The following is an 18,257-nucleotide window of genomic DNA, read 5'->3' on the forward strand; positions in this document are numbered from 1 at the left end:
ATGGATTCAAACAGTGTCACATCAGGTGAAAGTTTTCTCAAGCTATGATTTAGAAACTGTAGAGTTTTGAAACACATACGAGATATATTGGACTGTGCAGAACCCGTTGTTTTAACATTTTTTAATGGATATACAATAAATGTTTGGTTTTAACTGAATTTTTTTTTCTGCGAGTGCTGTATGATAAGTTTTTTTGGATCTGAAATATAAGATACTTTTTCATATATATGTTAGAGAGCAATACCTCTTTCTACACTTATCACCTCACCTCAACCCTTGTATACGGTTTACTAACTATGAATTAACAGCAAAATCCCTCTAGGGAGACAAGACAAACTTTCAAATCGCCAAAAGATCCCATTACATGTGGCCCATTGAAGTTTATAGACAAGGGACTAGGAGGAGGAAGGAGAATATAAGTGAGAGAGTAGCAGAGAGGAACACACACATATGTGCTGCTGAAACTGAGTGTTTTACTGTCTCACACAGGCTCATACTGGCCCACATGGGAACAGGGGAATTTACCAGTCAGCTCCGGAGCATGGTGGGCCACCCAGTTTCTCACCCCTTGCATAAGTGGCAAATGGCACAACAGACTGACTGCACTATATTAGAGATGGCTTTGCGGTTCACCCGGCGGTCGTTTCGCGGCAAACTTTGAGTATTCACTATTCGCCGAACATGCAAACATATGGCGATGTCCGCTGGCGCCATATTCTTTTGCATTGCGCCGAACTTTGACCCATGACACATTCATCAGGTGGGACAGAACAGCCAATTGAGACGTTTCAGCACATAGAAACACCCCCAACCTATAAAAGAACCTGATCTGGCAGTCATTTTACTTTCTGTGTTTTGCCAGTGTAGGGAGAGGTTGCTGTGTGGAGCAGAGACAGGCTGTTAGGGACACCAAACGCTAGCTAAAAGGGCCAGAAAAGTCCTTTTAAGGCCTGGTATAGGTGTGCTATCGATAGGTGTGACATACTGAGGGGAGTGATATACTTAAAATATACTTTCTAACATAGAAAGTATATTATACTGCATTTGTGTTGGGCAGCATTTGTGTGCGGTTCTGCTACGATACTGCAGCTATATAGAGGGACAAATGCTATTGGAACAACTAATTGCAATGAGTGTGATATACCTGTCGCCCCCCCAAAAAAATGATTAAAGGGTGTGATATACCTGTAATATACTATCTAATATAGAAAGTATATAGTGCATTTGTATTGTGCAGCAGTTGTGTGCGGTTCTGCTACAATACCGCAGCTATATAGAGGGACAAGCGCTATTGGAACAACTATTTGCAATGGGTGTGATATACCTGTTGCTCAAACAATAACTGATTGAGGGGTGTGATATACTTTCTTCCACAAAATACTGATTGAGGGCTGCGATATACCCCAAATAAACAGGGTGGTGTGATATAACTGTTGTGGAAAAAATAAATAATTGAGAGGTGTAATATACCTGCTTTCACAAAATACTGATTAAGGGGTTCGATATACCTGTTTCCACCAAATATTGATTGAGGCCTGCGATATTCCTGCTTCCACAAAATACTGATAAAGGGGTTCGATATAACTTTTGCACCAAATATTGATTGAGGCCTGCGATATACCTGCTTCCACAAAATACTGATTAAGGGGTTTGATATACCTGTTTCCGTAAAATACTGATTAAGGGCTGCAATATATCTGCTTCCACAAAATATTGATTGAGGGGTTCGATATATCTGCTTCCACCTAATATTGATTGAGGCCTGCGATATACCTGCTTCCACAAAATACTGATTAAGGGGTTTGATAGACCTGTTTCCACCAAATATTGATTGAGGCCCGCGATATACCTGCTTCCACAAAATACTGATTAAGGGGTTTGATATACCGTATTTTTCGCTTTATAAGACGAACTTTTTCCCCCCCAAAAGTGGGGGGAAAATGGCCGTGCGTCTTATAAAGCGAATACTTCGCTGGCCGCTATGCTGCACAGCGCGGCCAGCGAAGTATCAGTGACAGTGTGGAGGGAGGAGGCGGGGCCCGGTGCAGTGACTCTACTCTAATACACCGGGCCCCGCAACTGTTAAACATTCAATCTGATCTATATCTAATAGTATATGCTCTGTACGGCTCTTACTGTAGTACTGTAAGTATAGCGCAGACCGGCATCTCCATCGGTCATGCGCCGCTTGCCGCACCTCCTTCCTCATGCGCCGTCTGCTCCAGTTCCCTCTGTCATGCGCCGCCTGCCTGTTCATTCATAAAGTGAGATAAGCAGGCAGGCGGCGCATGAGGAGGGAGCTGGGGCAGGCGGCGCATGACAGAGGGAGCTGGAGCAGACGGCGCATGAGGAGGGAGCTGCGGCAGGTGGCGCATGACCGATGGAGATGCCGGTCTGCGCTATACTTACAGTACTACAGTAAGAGCCGTACAGAGCATATACTATTAGATATAGATCAGATTGAATGTTTAACAGTTGCGGGGCCCGGTGTATTAGAGTAGAGTCACTGCACCGGGCCCCGCCATGAGTGTCTCCGCCTCCTCCCTCCACACTGATGCATCTGATGGGGGATCTGTAGACTGTAGATGACACTTATGGGGATCTGTGGATGACATAAGTGTCATCCACAGAGCCCCATAAGTGTTATCCAAAGATCCCCCATCAGTGTCATGCACAGATCCCCCCTCAGTGTAATGCACAGATCCCCCCTCAGTGTAATGCACAGATCCCCCCATCAGTGTCATTCACAGATCCCCCCATCAGTGTCATCCACAGATCCCCCATAACAGTGCGTCATCCACAGATCCCCCCATAACAGTGCATCATCCACAGATCCCCATAACAGTGCGTCATCCACAGATCCCCCCATAACAGTGCGTCATCCACAGATCTCCCCATAACAGTGCGTCATCCACAGATCCCCCCATAACAGTGCGTCATCCACAGATCACCCCATAACAGTGCGTCATCCACAGATCCCCCCATAACAGTGCGTCATCCACAGATCCCCCATAACAGTGTCATCCACAGATCCCCATAACAGTGTCATCCCCAGATCCCCATAACAGTGCGTCATCCACAGACCACCTTTAGTTCAAAAGCTACCAAAAGCACACCTTTTGGTTCAAAATATTTTTTTCTTATTTTCCTCCTCAAAAAACTAGGTGCGTCTTATAAAGCAAAAAATACGGTACCTGTTTCCACCAAATATTTATTGAGACCTGCGATATACCTGATTCCACAAAATATTGATTAAGGGGTTTGATATATCTGTTTACACCAAATATTGATTGATGCCTGCGATATACCTGCTTCCACAAAATACTAATGAAGGGGTTTGATAGACCTGTTTCCACCAAATATTGATTGAGGCCTGCGATATACCTGCTTCCACAAAATACTGATTAAGGGGTTTGATATACCTGTTTCCACCAAATATTTATTTAGGCCTGCGATATGCCTGCTTCCACAAAATACTGATTAAGGGGTTTGATATACCTGTTTCCACCAAATATTTGATTGAGGACTGCGATATACCTGATTCCACAAAATACTGATAAGGGGTTCGATATACCTGTTTCCAATAAATATTGATTGAGGCCTGCGATATACCTGCTTCCACAAAACACTAATTAAGGGGTTTGATATACCTGCTTCCATAAAATACTGATTAAGGGCTGCGATATACCTGCTTCCACAAAATACTGATAAGGGGTTCGATATACCTGTTTCCACCAAATATTGATTGAGGCCTGCGATATACCTGCTTCCACAAAATACTGATTAAGGGGTTTGATATACCTGTTTCCACCAAATATTGATTGAGGCCTGCGATATACCTGATTCCACAAAATACTGATAAGGGGTTCGATATACCTGTTTCCAACAAATATTGATTGAGGCCTGCGATATACCTACTTCCACAAAATACTGATTAAGGGGTTTGATATACCTGCTTCCATAAAATATTGATTGAGGCCTGCGATATACCTGCTTCCACAAAATACTGATAAGGGGTTTGATATACCTGTTTTCACCAAATATTGATTGAGGCCTGCGATCGGCCTGCTTCCACAAAATACTGATTAAGGGGTTTGATATACCTGTTTCCACCAAATATTTGATTGAGGCCTGCGATATACCTGATTCAACAAAATACTGATAAGGGTTCGATATACCTGTTTCCACCAAATATTGATTGAGGCCTGCAATATACCTGCTTCCACAAAATAATGATTAAGGGGTTTGATATACCTGTTTCCACCAAATATTTATTGAGGCCTACGATATACCCGCTTCCACAAAATACTGATAAGGGGTTCGATATACCTGTTCCCAACAAATATTGATTGTAGTCTGCGATATACCTGCTTCCTGAAAAACTGCTCTTCTCTATGGACTTAGGCACAGGGCAATTTTGAAAATGACAGGCATAGGAAGAGGCAGGCCGTTGCGCAGGGGTGGTAGGGGTCGGGAAGGCGCACCAGGCCAGAGCCTAAGTGGGAAGTTGGAGAAGGCGCGTGCGATTACTTCAACTAACCAGAGTTAGTTGAGTGGCTCACTCGCCCTTCCGTTTCTGCACCCTCCACATCCTCTGTATCTGCACTGTTCTCACTCTCTGCTGTGTGCACCCCCAAATGCACCACCACCAATATAGCCCCTTCACTCGAGTCATAGGAACTATTTTCCCATCTATTCCCAGACCTTACTGATGCGCATGCCAGTATTGACAACAGATAAGGAAGAGGAGGTAGCAACGGCAGCCACCCTCCGGTCTGACGACAGTACCAAGATCAGCCCAAGGAGGGACGTCCCCGCTGTTGTTGCCTACTCCGAGATCTCAAATGTCAGTGGTGGTGAAGGTGACCATGATGACGTGTCGATGGACGTCACGTGGGTGCCCACAAGAGAGGAAGAGAAGAGGAGTTCAGAGGGAGAGACAGAGCAGCAGATAGGGAGGAGAACGAGGAGAAGCAGGCAGAACTTACAATCCTCAAAAAAGCAGACTGCTAATGTATCTGGAGCGAGCCATCCACCATGCACGGTCACTTCTGGCGCTCCCAGGACGCCGGCACATGGCTCTGCAATGTGGGCTTTTTTTAATGTGCCAGCTGCTGACAATAGTGTTGCCATTTGCAGCCTGTGCTGACAACGCATAAGTCGCGGTAAGCTGAAAACTCACCTAGGGATGACCGCCTTAAGAAGGCACCTGGACTCCCATCACCGAGCCCAGTGGGAGCAACGCCGTCAGAACCCACAAAGCCACACACCCGGCGCTCCACGTCCTGCCTCTTCTCCTTCTCCTCTTTCCTCCCATTTGTCCTCCACTCCACCTTCCACCGTGCCATCGTCGAGTTCATCTGGCAGAAGGCAGGTTTCCGTTCGAGCGTAAAAAGTTGATCACGCCTGATAACCCTCTTGCCCAACGGCTGACCGCTGACTTGTCGGAACTACTAGCCCGCCAACTACTGTCATATAAACTGGGGGACTCGGAGGCCTTGACACACCACAATGGAAGGTCCCCGGAAGGAAATATTTCTCCCAGAAGGGCATCCCAGAGCAATATGGCCATGTTCAGCGGCAAGTAAATATATCTCTAACAAACAGTGTCGGTGCCAAGATACATCTGACCACAGACACGTGGTCTAGCAAACACGGGCAGGGAAGGTACATAACTTTTACTGCCCACTGGGTGAACCTTCTGACGGCCATCAAGTGAAACAGCGAAACAGGTGTGGGTACCAATTCTACCGCGCCTGCAAGAAGAGGGCATGTGTTGGTCACTTCGGATATGAAATCATTCTTGCAGCCAACTCATCAACAGCTGCCCTCCGGATCCAGCTTCAGGGAATGCCTAGACCGACAGGTGTCCGACTACATCGGGTTAACGGCCGATGTGAGCGCTCTGAGAAGCGAGGAACCCCTTGACTACTGGGTGTGCTCGCTTGACCTGTGACCAGAGCTGGCACAATTTGCCATGGAACTCTTGGCTTTCCCCTCGTCGAGTGTCCTGTCTAAAAGGATGTTCACCGCAGCAGGGGAGATCGTGACCGCTAAGCGCACTCGCCTAGCTCACGACAGTGTGGAATACCTCACATTTCCAAAAATGAATAAGGCATTGATCTCTGAGGAATTCAACACCTGTGATGACCACGTGTAATCAAATTTCCTCATGCTAGCCCACACATATCCACCACCACACAGAACAAAGAAAGGTCTTTGTCTTATGTATAAACAGCGGCATAAAAGGCTTTTTCTGTCAGGTGAATGCCTAATTTTTGGGGCTTGTACTCCAGTGGCCTACAGTAAGGCCTCATGCACACGAACGTTTTTTTTCACAGTCCGCAAAAACAGGGTCCGTAGGTCCGTGATCCGTGACCGTTTTTTCGTCCGTGGGTCTTCCTTGATTTTTGGCGGATCCACGGACATGAAAAAAAAAGTCATTTTGGTGTCCGCCTGGCTGTGCGGAGCCAAACGGATCCGTCCTGAATTACAATGCAAGTCAATGGGGACGGATCCGTTTGACGTTGACACAATATGGTGCCATTTCAAACGGATCCGTCCCCATTGACTTTCAATGTAAAGTCCGGAGTCCCTTTTATACCATCAGATCGGAGTTTTCTCCAATCCGATGGTATATTTTAACTTGAAGCGTCCCCATCACCATGGGAACGCCTCTATGTTAGAATATACTGTCGGATATGAGTTAGATCGTGAAACCTCATTTCCGACAGTATATTCTAACACAGAGGCGTTCCCATGGTGATGGGGACGCTTCTAGTTAGAATATACTACAAACTGTGTACATGACTGCCCCCTGCTGCCTAGCAGCATCCGATCTCTTACAGGGGGCCGTGATCAGCACAATTAACCCCTCAGGTGCCGCACCTGAAGGGGTTAATTGTACTATCATATCCCCCTGTAAGAGATCAGGGCTGCCAGGCAGCAGGGGGCAGACCCCCCCCCCTTCCCAGTTTGAATATCATTGGTGGCCAGTGCGGCCCCCCCCCCCTTCCTCCCTCCATTGTAATAAATCGTTGGTGGCACAGTGTGCGCCCCCCCCCCCCTTCCTCCCTCTATTGTAATAATTCGTTGGTGGCACAGTGTGCGCCCCCCCCCCCCTTCCTCCCTCTATTGTAATAAATCGTTGGTGGCAATTATTGGCCCCCCTACCTCTATAGCATTAACAACATTGGTGGCCAGTGTGCGGCCTCCCATCTTGCGCCCCCCCCCCCCTGATCATTGGTGGCAGCGGGTTACTAGCAATAGTACAAGATTCATACTTACCTGGGAGCTGTGATGTTCGTGTCCGGCCGGGAGCTCCTCCTACTAGTAAGTGACAGTTCATTTAGCAATGCGCCGCACAGACCTGTCACTTACCAGTAGGTGGAGCTCCCGGCCGGACACGAACATCGCAGCAGCAGCCTGGAGCAGGTAAGTATGAATCTTCTACTATTGTACTATTGCTAAGTAACCATGGCAACCAGGACTGTAGTAGCGTCCCGGTTGCCATGGTTACCGATCGGAGCCCCAGCGATTAAACTGGGACTCCGATCGGAACTCCGCTGCCACCAATGATGGGGGGGGGGGAGAGATGGGAGGCCGCACACTGGCCACCAATGTTGTTAATGCTATAGAGGGAGGGGGGGCCGATGGGGGGCGCACACTGTGCCACCAACGAATTATTACAATAGCGGGAGGGAGGGGGGGGGGGGCGCACACTGTGCCACCAACGATTTATTACAATAGAGGGAGGGGGGGGGGGGGCCGCACTGGCCACCAATGATATTCAAACTGGGGAGGGGGGGGGGGAGGGTCTGCCCCCTGCTGCCTGGCAGCCCTGATCTCTTACAGGGGGCCGTGATCAGCACAATTAACCCCTTCAGGTGCCGCACCTGAAGGGGTTAATTGTGCTGATCACGGCCCCCTGTAAGAGATCGGGTGCTGCCAGGCAGCAGGGGGCAGTCTTGTACACAGTTTGTAGTGTATTCTAACTAGAAGCGTCCCCATCACCATGGGAACGCTTCTGTGTTAGAATATACTGTCGGTTCTGAGTTTTCACGAAGTGAAAACTCAGCTTTGAAAAAGCTTTCATGCAGACGGATCTTCGGATCCGTCTGTATAAAAACTAACCTACGGCCACGGATCACGGACACGGATGCCAATCTTGTGTGCATCCGTGTTCTTTCACGGACCCATTGACTTGAATGGGTCCGTGAACCGTTGGCCGTGAAAAAAATAGGACAGGTCATATTTTTTTCACGGCCAGGAAACACGGCTCACGGATGCGGCTGCCAAACGGTGCATTTTCCGTTTTTTCCACGGAACCATTGAAAGTCAATGGGTCCGCGAAAAAAAACGGAAAACGGCACAACGGCCACGGATGCACACAACGGTCGTGTGCATGAGGCCTAAAAATTGTATCCAGTGACCGCCTAATGTACCTCCATCCACATCATCACTTGTTCTTTTCTGTCAGGTGAATGACAAATTTTTGGGGCCTGTACTCCAGTGGCCTACAGTAAAATTTGTATTCAGTGACCGCCTATAGTACCTCCAGCCGCATCATCATAAGTTCTTTTCTGTCAGGCGAATGCCTAATTTTTGGGGTCTGTACTAGCCTACAGTAAAAATTTTATCCAGAGACTGCCTAATGTACCTCCAGCCACATCATCACAAGTTCTCTTCTGTCAGGTGAATGTCAAATTTTTCGGGCCTGTACTGGCCTACAGTAAGATTTTTAACCAGTGATTGACTAATGTACCTCCAGCCACATCATCACAAGTTCTTTTCTGTCAGGTGAATGCTTAATTTTTGGGGCCTGTACTCCCATGGCCTAAAATAGAAAATTTCTAGGCTCCAGCATTTTTGAGAGTTTCCCTTTAAGACGCATAAAAATGGCCCCTGATTAAAATACATATTTTTTTGTGGGAATTTTTGCCAATGACCCCCCTCTGGTATGTCATTGTCCATGTTGTGGGACTATTTGTGTACTTCTAGTAAGTATTTGGTGGCTGAAAATATGACCTGATCCTGAACACCCGTTTGCGTTCGCGAACCGTCCTGGGCGATGTTCGTCCATCACTACACTACATATAGAGATCTAGCCTACAGCCAACCAGCCTAGGTATCCATATAAGCACTGGGTAGATTATTAATAATAATTGTAATATTTATTTATATAGCGCCACCATATTAGCGCCACCATATTCTTCAACGCTTTACAATTCAGAGGGTTTATGTACAAAACAAAAGACATCACAACATAGCTAGCTAATATACAACTGAAACACTAGGAGTCAGGACCCATCTCGCAAGAGCTTACAATCTATGAGGGTGGCAGGGCCGGCTCCAGGTTCGCCCTTGGGCAATAAAGCCTCAATTGGGCCCCCTTGTGGCATTTTACACAACACACGTGGCAATGAAGCTGAATGTGTTATAGATGTTGCCAATTACAATAGACAGAACACGCTACAGAGTGGATATATGTGAATCAATCCTTATACCCCTAAGGGGTTAACTGCCGCTGATTGCAGCTCCCTGTCAGAGATTAAGTGCCGACTATGTGATTCTGACGAAGGCACCCGCCTCCTGTATCTGTATTAAAGGTTAATTATTATTGGTGGCACAGTGGCCACAGTCCCTCCCCTCCTCCACCCACTCTCTCCTCATTGGCGGCAGCATCAGCAGCACAGGGGGGAGGGAGGGACTGCTTATTTCTCCACTGTGCTGCTGAGGGAACATGGAGCGCGCTGAGAGCAGCATGCTCCGTGTTCTGTGATACTAAGCAGGGTGATGTTTAAAGGGTTTCTACCACCAGAAATACTGTTATGTACTGTAGCTGACTGACATTAGCGATGTGCTAATGTCAGCACTACATAACAGTATGTTTCTAACGTTAGTCCCTGCAGCCGTTTTTGTTAAAAAAGGACTTTTATTATATGCTAATGAGCCTCTAGGTGCTATGTGGGCGTAAAATCAGCACCTAGAGGCTCCGTCCACTCACCCATTATGCCGCCCAGGTCCAGTGTTGTGCCCGCCCATCTCCTCTTGATTGATGGCACGGTCCGCCGCATCGCTGCCAAAATCCCTCGCCTGCGCCGTTCACTTCTGTCTTCGGCGCAGGCGCAGTGAGTGAATGATGCGATCCTGGTGCCGGATTCCTCACTGCGCCTGCGCCGCCTATGTCACAGTGAGGAAGCCGGCATCAGGAGAGCGGCCTTTATTCACTGCGCCTGCGCCGAAGACAGAAGTGAACGGCGCAGGCGCGGGATTTCGGCTAAGATGCGGCGGACCGTGCCGTCAATCAAGAGGAGCTGGGCGGGCACAACACTGGACCTGGGCGGCATAATGGGTGAGTGGACGGAGCCTCTAGGTGCTGATTTAACGCCCACATAGCACCTAGAGGCTCATTAGCATATACAGGGAGTGCAGAATTATTAGGCAAGTTGTATTTTTGAGGATTAATTTTATTATTGAACAACAACCATGTTCTCAATGAACCCAAAAAACTCATTAATATCAAAGCTGAATATTTTTGGAAGTAGTTTTTAGTTTGTTTTTAGTTTTAGCTATTTTAGGGGGATATCTGTGTGTGCAGGTGACTATTACTGTGCATAATTATTAGGCAACTTAACAAAAAACAAATATATACCCATTTCAATTATTTATTTTTACCAGTGAAACCAATATAACATCTCAACATTCACAAATATACATTTCTGACATTCAAAAACAAAACAAAAACAAATCAGTGACCAATATAGCCACCTTTCTTTGCAAGGACACTCAAAAGCCTGCCATCCATGGATTCTGTCAGTGTTTTGATCTGTTCACCATCAACATTGCGTGCAGCAGCAACCACAGCCTCCCAGACATTGTTCAGAGAGGTGTACTGTTTTCCCTCCTTGTAAATCTCACATTTGATGATGGACCACAGGTTCTCAATGGGGTTCAGATCAGGTGAACAAGGAGGCCATGTCATTAGATTTTCTTCTTTTATACCCTTTCTTGCCAGCCACGCTGTGGAGTACTTGGACGCGTGTGATGGAGCATTGTCCTGCATGAAAATCATGTTTTTCTTGAAGGATGCAGACTTCTTCCTGTACCACTGCTTGAAGAAGGTGTCTTCCAGAAACTGGCAGTAGGACTGGGAGTTGAGCTTGACTCCATCCTCAACCCGAAAAGGCCCCACAAGCTCATCTTTGATGATACCAGTCCAAACCAGTACTCCACCTCCACCTTGCTGGCGTCTGAGTCGGACTGGAGCTCTCTGCCCTTTACCAATCCAGCCACGGGCCCATCCATCTGGCCCATCAAGACTCACTCTCATTTCATCAGTCCATAAAACCTTAGAAAAATCAGTCTTGAGATATTTCTTGGCCCAGTCTTGACGTTTCAGCTTGTGTGTCTTGTTCAGTGGTGGTCGTCTTTCAACCTTTCTTACCTTGGCCATGTCTCTGAGTATTGCACACCTTGTGCTTTTGGGCACTCCAGTGATGTTGCAGCTCTGAAATATGGCCAAACTGGTGGCAAGTGGCATCTTGGCAGCTGCACGCTTGACTTTTCTCAGTTCATGGGCAGTTATTTTGCGCCTTGGTTTTTCCACACGCTTCTTGCGACCCTGTTGACTATTTTGAATGAAACGCTTGATTGTTCGATGATCACGCTTCAGAAGCTTTGCAATTTTAAGAGTGCTGCATCCCTCTGCAAGATATCTCACTATTTTTGACTTTTCTGAGCCTGTCAAGTCCTTCTTTTGACCCATTTTGCCAAAGGAAAGGATAATAATTATGCACACCTAATATAGGATGTTGATGTCATTAGACCACACCCCTTCTCATTACAGAGATGCACATCACCTAATATGCTTAATTGGTAGTAGGCTTTCGAGCCTATACAGCTTGGAGTAAGACAACATGCATAAAGAGGATGATGTGGTCAAAATACTCATTTGCCTAATAATTCTGCACTCCCTGTAATAAAAGTGCTTTTTTAACAAAAACGGCTGCAGGGACTAACGTTAGAAACATACTGTTATGTAGTGCTGACATTAGCGCATCTCTAATGTCAGTCAGCTACATAACAGTATTTCTGGTGGTAGAAACCCTTTAAAGGGACAAGACTGCTGCAATTTTGAAGTGAGGAAATGAGTGGGCCCCCGAAGGAACAGTGGGCCCCGGCACTTGCCCAGGTATGCCGGGTGCTGACGCCGGCCCTGAGGGTGGGGATGACACAAAAGGTTGACTGATTGTGATATGTAGTAGTCAAGCCATTTTTGTACTGAAAGCAGTGGCGTAGGCCTTTCTGCTTAGAGTGTGGACTGTTTGAAGATCGGGTTCAGGTCTAAAGGGGATGGGGGGGAGTGAGAGTTACAAATTATGGAGGATAATAATCTTAGATCAATTTTAGAACTGAGAGCACGAGTAGGGTGGTAGACGGTAATAAGGGAGGAGATGTATGGAGGTGCAGCACTGTGGAGAGCTTTGCGGGTGGGGGTGAGAAGTATTATCTGTATTCTGTGGTGGATTGGCAAACAGCGAAGTGACTGGTACAGTATCAGTATAGCGGGTGGATAAATAGATGAGCATGGCTGCAGAATTTAGGACAGACTGAAGGGGGGAGAGTTTAGTGAGAGGGAGACCAATTAATATTGAATTACAGTAGTCAAGATGAGAATGAATCAAAGCATCAACAAGAGGTTTGGCCGTTTCCACCGTAAGAAAAGGGCGGATTGTGGAGATATTCTTCAGGTGAAGATGACAAGAGCGAGCAAGTGATTGGATATGGGGAACAAAGAAAGATCTAAGTCAAACATGACAATGTCACGGATGGTGTACAGGAAACAAGACAATACCATAAAAACAATGTCTCTCTGGATCCACAACTAAGGAACAAAGGGAGACCCCTGCAATAGATCTGCCGCTCTCCCTCACTGCTCAGCCTATGCGAACACCCCAAAGGTGGATGGCCGCATATCCACGTTCCTCGGCTATCTATTGGGAACTGGGAACAGGGAACAGCAAGCACACACACTCCAGGAAGTTGTATCAGCCGCACACTACTGCATTATGGGGAGGAACTTAAAGGGTAGCAATTAGTCCAACTGCATGACAGCTGAGATAGACTAACGAGATGAGAAACTAAACCAAAACAAAGAAATTCAAGGAGGAGGATCTGAGAAGCTCCTGTGAGCGCTTCTCAGCTGTCTGGCTGTGACAGTACCCCTCCTTCTAGGAGTGGACTCCAGACACTCAGAGCCCACCTTCTCAGGATGGGACCTATGGAAAGCCCTGATGAGACGAGAGGCCTTAATGTCCGTCACTGGGACCCACATCCTCTCCTCAGGACCATAACCCTCCCAATGAACGAGGTACTGGAGGGAACCGCGGACAAGACGAGAATCCACAATCCTAGAGACCTGAAATTCAAGATTTCCATCAACCATACTCGGAGGAGGAGGCAAAGGCGAGGGTACAATAGGTTGAACATAAGGTTTCAATAAGGACTTATGAAAAACATTATGGATCTTCCAAGTCTCTCACTCATGCTCTTTGGATTATCCTGAATCTTTTGCCAAATAGATGACAAAGACGAGGAGAATCTGTCCTCATCAGGCAAACCAGAAGAGCCCTCTCCCGAGAAAGTCCCAAACAGCGGATGGAACCCATATGCACCAAAAAATGGTGACTTATCAGAGGACTCCTGACGACGGTTATTTAAAGCAAACTCAGCAAGGGACAAAAAAGAACACCAATCCTCCTGATTCTCCGCCACAAAACAGCGCAGATATGTCTCCAGATTCTGATTGACGCGCTCTGTCTGGCCATTCGACTGCGGATGGAAAGCAGAAGAGAATGACAACCGAACCCCCAAGCGAGAACAGAAAGCCTTCCAGAATCTGGAAACAAACTGCGTGCCCCTATCAGAGACTATGTCTGAAGGAATCCCATGCAATTTGACAATGTGGTCAATAAATGCCTGCGCCAGCGTCTTAGCATTGGGCAAACCAGGAAAAGGGATAAAATGCACCATTTTGCTAAAACGGTCCACCACCACCAGAATCACAGACTTCCCCGAGGAACGAGGCAAGTCCGTTATGAAGTCCATGGACAGATGTGTCCAAGGACGGGAAGGAATGGGCAAAGGAAGGAGAGGACCAGATGGCCGTGAATGAGGGACCTTGGCACGAGCGGAAGTCTCGCGAGCTGCCACAAAACCCTCAACCGACTTACGAAGCGCAGGCCACCAGAATCTCCGAGCGATGAGATCCAGTGTGGCTCTTGCCCCCGGGTGCCCAGCAAGGACCGTGTCGTGGTGTTCTTTAAAAATCTTGTGTCTCAAAGCGAGAGGCACAAACAACCTCCCAGGAGGACAAAGATCAGGAGCTTCTGACTGGGCTGCCTGCACCTCTGCCTCCAATTCAGGAAAAAGAGCAGAGACCACCACACCTTCAGCCAAAATGGGACCCGGGTCTTCAAAATTCCCACCTCCCGGAAAACAACGTGACAGGGCATCTGCCTTCACATTCTTAACCCCAGGGCGGAACGTAACAACAAAATTAAACCTTGAAAAGAACAAAGACCATCTGGCCTGTCTCGGGTTCAGACGCTTGGCTGACTCCAAGTAGGCCAGATTTTTATGGTCAGTAAACACGGTAATAGGGTGTCTGGCTCCCTCTAGCCAATGGCGCCATTCCTCAAAAGCCAACTTGATGGCCAACAATTCCCTATCTCCCACATCATAATTTCTCTCTGCGGAGGAGAGTTTCTTTGAGAAAAAGGCACACGGTTGCCATTTGGCAGGAGAGGAACCCTGAGACAAGACCGCACCCACCCCTACCTCAGAAGCATCAACCTCAACTATGAAGGGTAACGAAATATCAGGTTGTACTAGGATGGGAGCGGAAGCAAAACTCTCCTTGATATTAGAAAAGGCCTTACGCGCCTCTACCGACCAGGAAGAAAAATCTACCCCCTTTCTGGTCATATCAGTGAGTGGTTTAACAACAGAGGAATAATTCAAAATAAATTTCCTGTAATAATTGGCAAAGCCCAAAAAACGCATCAGCGCCTTCTGATTCTCAGGAAGCTCCCACTCAAGCACAGCGCGGACCTTCTCGGGGTCCATGCGAAAACCAGAAGCGGAGACAAGAAACCCCAGAAATTGGATTTCTGGAACCGCAAACACACATTTTTCCAGTTTCGCGTATAATTTATTCTCCCGCAGGATGAGCAAGACCTGACGTAAGTGTTCCTTATGAGTCTTGAAATCAGGAGAAAAAATCTAAATGTCATCCAAATACACTAATACAAATTTTCCCATTAAATGATAAAAAATGCTGTTGACGAAATGCTGAAAAACGGCTGGGGCATTCATCAAACCAAAAGGCATAACCAAATTCTCAAAATGGCCCTCAGGGGTATTGAAAGCCGTCTTCCATTCGTCTCCTTCTCTGACCCTAACCAGGTTGTATGCCCCTCTTAGGTCTAATTTGGAAAAGACTTTAGCCCCAACAACCTGGTTAAACAGGTCCGGGATCAGAGGAAGCGGATAAGGATCACGAATAGTGATACTGTTCAGCTCCCTGAAATCCAGACAAGGTCTTAAAGAACCATCTTTTTTCTTAGCAAAGAAAAAACCAGCGGCAACAGGTGACTTCGAGGGTTGTATGTGTCCTTTTCTCAGACTCTCAGAGATATAAGCCCGCATAGCGACCCTCTCAGGTTGGGAGAGATTGTATAAACGAGATTTAGGCAGCTTGGCGCCTGGGATGAGATTAATAGGGCAATCATACTCCCTGTGCGGAGGTAAACCCTGAACTCCACTCTCAGAGAAGACATCCAAAAATTCAGAGAGGAAAGGTGGTACAGTCTTAGTAGAAACCTCAGAAACAGATGTTATGAGGCAATTCTCTCTGCAAAAGTTACTCCAACCATTTATTTGCCTCGCTTGCCAATCAATGGTGGGGTTATGTTTAGTGAGCCAGGGTAGCCCCAACACTAGAGGAGTAGGCAAACCGCTAAGGACGAAACATGACACATCCTCAACATGAGCATCACTCACAATTAAACGGATATTGTGAACTATGCCCTTTAATGATTTCTGAGAAAGTGGAGCTGAATCAATAGCAAAAACAGGAATATCCTTTCCCAAAGTGCATACCTGGAAACCATGAGTTATTGCAAATTGATTATCAATGAGGTTGACAGCTGCTCCACTATCCACAAAAATCTCACAAAAAATGCTCTTGCTCTCTAGCGCCACCCTAGCAGGCAGGACAAAACGGGAACTACAAGCAAACGGAAAACCTTCAATTTCCGCCTCAACCCTGCCAATAGTAACAGACGGAACATTTTTAAAAGATTTTTTCCTTTTTGTCTCTTTATTACTCCCAGAAAACTGCCTGAATCTCCTAGAGGGACAAACATTTGCCAGATGATTTATACCTCCACAACAAAAACAAACCCTCCCCTGCGGGCTGAATCTTCTATTGTCAGAGGCAATCAACCCCAGCTGCATGGACTCCTGCTCAGAAGGGGCTGACAGCGACTGAGACCCCTGTGCACAGAATGAGACCGCTGCACTGTCCCGGGACTGAGTATGACAGGAAGGAGAGATCTCTCCTCTCTCTCTAAGACGCCTGTCAATACGAACAGCCTGAGACATAGCAGAATCCAAGGAGGTAGGTCTTTCATGAAAGGCAAATGCATCTTTCAATCCCTCTGAAAGACCATAGCAAAATTGACTTCGGAGTGCAGCATCATTCCAACCCGTATCTGCTGCCCATCTCCGAAATTCTGAACAGTATATCTCTTCGGATTGTTTACCCTGGCATAACAGACGTAGTCTAGACTCAGCCAGAGCAATACGATCCGGATCATCATATATCTGACCCAGGGCTAAAAAGAATTCATCCACTGAACGAAGGGGCCGTGCCCCCTCCGGCAGCGAAAAGGCCCAGGACTGAGCGTTACCCCTGAGCAACGATATAATGATCCCCACCCTCCATTCTTCATCACCAGAAGAATGGGGAAGAAGGCGAAAATGGAGTTTGCAAGCCTCTCTAAAACGCACAAAATTCTCACTACCCCCGGAGAACGTATCCGGGAGCGAGATCTTAGGCTCAGCACAAACTCCATGAACGCAAGCTGAACCGGTCACTTGAAACTGAGAAAAAGTCTTATGGAGATCAGCTACCTCCAAAGAAAGACCCTGAAAGCGCTCAGCCAAAAGTGAAACCAGATCCATGCTTGAGACTGTTTTGGCGGCTGATAATGTCACGGATGGTGTACAGGAAACAAGACAATACCATATAAACAATGTCTCTCTGGATCCACAACTAAGGAACAAAGGGAGACCCCTGCAATAGACCTGCCGCTCTCCCTCACTGCTCAGCCTATGCGAACACCCCAAAGGTGGATGGCCGCATATCCACGTTCCTCGGCTATCTATTACCTGAAGACCCTACAATAGTGAAGGGACACGACCACCGGCTCCCTACACTGACACGGAGGGAGTCAGGGTCACCTGGATCCAGAAAAGACAAAATCATAAATACATAAACAGCACTTATCTTGCAGATGACTGATGACTGAGGACTGGGGACTGGGAACTGGGAACTGGGAACTGGGAACAGCAAGCACACACACTCCAGGAAGTTGTATCAGCCGCACACTACTGCATTATGGGGAGGAACTTAAAGGGTAGCAATTAGTCCAACTGCATGACAGCTGAGATAGACTAACGAGATGAGAAACTAAACCAAAACAAAGAAATTCAAGGAGGAGGATCTGAGAAGCTCCTGTGAGCGCTTCTCAGCTGTCTGGCTGTGACAGACAACCAGTTTATTATTATAGACACATTAGGTGGCTGAGGTGACTTGTAGGTACAAAAGTTCCCCAGGGACCTGCATTCTCAAAATCATTCAGGGACCCCTATAATCAATCATCAATCATCTTACTGGTGTCTGCCACTGTGCAAGCAGGTAGCATCGGAAATGTAGCTAGGCTTTCCAACACCCGGGGCAAGGGTTCAGCATTGCAGACCCATCCCCTTTGTTGCCACTCAAATTTATATAATAAAGGAAGAGTTTATTTAAAAAAATTTACACTAATCCACTCCTCTCACTCTACCTGATGAATAACTATAGTTACCCAGTCCAATTTGCCTAATAAAACCATCATACGGTACAAGCTGTATCAAAACACCTTGCAATAAATAAATAAACTGGTCCTACCTCATCCAGGGTGTCGCTG

The sequence above is a fragment of the Bufo bufo genome, chromosome 2, assembly GCF_905171765.1.
Source record: "Bufo bufo chromosome 2, aBufBuf1.1, whole genome shotgun sequence".
Lineage (NCBI taxonomy): Eukaryota > Metazoa > Chordata > Amphibia > Anura > Bufonidae > Bufo > Bufo bufo.